The following is a 2416-nucleotide window of genomic DNA, read 5'->3' as shown; positions in this document are numbered from 1 at the left end:
TTAATTAAAGAGATCTTATTTAATATATTATATTATCTGTGATCTCCTATATATTTTTGCATCTTAATATTTAATATATTTCTAATAAATATTTTTAAATATTTTTTTAAACAAAGCTTTGAAAAAAAGCCCCAGGTTTGTGTAAACTTCTTTAATGGCCATGATGAAATCCTACCACTTTAAATATACTAAAAAAGTAAAAATCTTTTTTTAAAACCCTCTCCTAATCATATTACATCGAACTTTTATTAATTGATCATCTATTAAATATAATATAGTCATTTCAATATAATTCGATGTTGATATTGTGTAATTAAAATTTTCGTTAGCCCATATTAATATAATAAAATATAAAATTATTTTCTTGAATCACTTCAGGCACTTTCTTGTCTTTAGTAGTATAGATTTATGAAGATTTTTCAGTTCAATGAATAATGAAATCAATCGCATTTTTAAGCCTCATGCAAATATTAAAAATTACTCTTCCCTTAAAATCCTCTCCAATCATATTATCATTGGGTTCCATTAGAAGATCCGTTTAAATATTTAATATAAAACCGGCTATGATGAAATCAATGGCTATTATGCTACTAAAATTTTCAATTATTAATACCAAATTTAATATAAATAATAATTTAAATATTAAAAAAATATTTAAAATTTTTCTCCAATCAAATTACCATTGGTTTATCTTATTAAATATTTAATATAAAACTGATTTAATGGCATGATCAAACTGATGCCACTTTACGGCCTATATGATTAAATTAGTACTTTCCTTAAAACCCTCATATTACCGTCCATTTCCATTAGAAGATCCTATTTAATATTTAATATAAAATTAATTTAATGCCCATTATGCAATTTAAATCAATGGCCATGATAAAACAAATGGCTATGCTATTATGCAATTAAAATTTTCAAATATTAATACCATATTTAATATAAATAAAAATTTAAATATAATAAAAATATTTAAAATTATTCTCTAATCATATTACAATTCGTTTATCATATTAAATTTTAAATATAAAACCAATCTAATGGCCATGATGAAATAAATGCCACTTTAAATACATGCAAAAAATAATAATATAAATAAAAATTTAAGTATAATAAAAATATTTAAAATTATTCTCCAATTAGATTAGCATTCGTTTGTCTTTATTAAATTTATAATATAAAACCGATTTAATGGTTATGATCAAATGAGATTAACATCCATTTTCATTAGAAGATCCTTTTAAATATTTAATATAAAACCGACATGATGAAATCATTTAATATAAGCCATAAAACCCTCCCAATGAGATTACTGTCCGTTTTTGTTAGAAAATCCTTTTAAATACTTAATATAAAACTGAATCATGATTATAAAATCAATGCCTCCTTTTATAAAACGGACCATGATGAAATCATTTAATATAAGCCATAAAACCCTCCCAATGAGATTACTATCCGTTTTTGTTAGAAAATCCTTTCAAGTACTTAATATAAAACTGAATCATGATTATGAAATCAATGCCTCCTTTTAAATACTTAATATAAAACCGAATCATGATTATGAAATCAATGCTGGTTATGAAATTAAAATTATTAAAATATAAGATATAAATAAAAATATTAAAATTATTCCTTGAATCACTCTCAGAACAGTTTATACATCTGCTTTAATAGTATGTATAGATACTACGCATTTTCTCCGGCTTTGCATCTGAGATTTTAAAATTTTGTGAGGAGTTTTGAGGCAATATAATATATAAAATAATATAATTAAACAACTCCTACCATATAAACTATTTTATATCTTGGATTTTAAATTTTTTATGGACATTTATTATATAAATAATTATGTGTAATTAATATTTTTAATTATTAATATTATAAGTAATATAAATAAAAATTTAAATGTTATTAACAAAATAAAATTGTTTCTTGAAACGCTCTCGGAGTAGATTATACATCTACTTTAATATGTACTAGGCATTCTCCCCGGCTTCGCATCGGTTTTAAAATTGTGAAGGGTTTTGAGGTGATATCATGTATAAAAAAAAATAATATAATTATATAACTCCTACAATGAAAATTGTTATATAATTTAGATTTTAAAGGTCTTATAAATATTTATTGCACAAATAAATAAGTGCAATTAAAGGTTTTCAATTATTAATATCATAAATAATATAAATAAAAACTTAAATATAATAAATTTTTTTTTAATTGTTCCTTGAATTACTCTGAATGCAAATTATACATCTACTTTAATAGTATGTATAAATACTAAAATTCTGCTCGTTTCGGATCGGGATTTTAAAATTTATAGTTTTGGTAATATCATATATAATAATATAATTAAACAACTCCTATAAAACCATTTATACCTTTGGATTTGAAAGGTCATATGTGCAATAACGTG

This window comes from Dioscorea cayenensis, chromosome 8, assembly GCF_009730915.1.
Source record: "Dioscorea cayenensis subsp. rotundata cultivar TDr96_F1 chromosome 8, TDr96_F1_v2_PseudoChromosome.rev07_lg8_w22 25.fasta, whole genome shotgun sequence".
NCBI classification, from domain to species: domain Eukaryota; kingdom Viridiplantae; phylum Streptophyta; class Magnoliopsida; order Dioscoreales; family Dioscoreaceae; genus Dioscorea; species Dioscorea cayenensis.
This window is presented reverse-complemented; position numbering follows the sequence as displayed.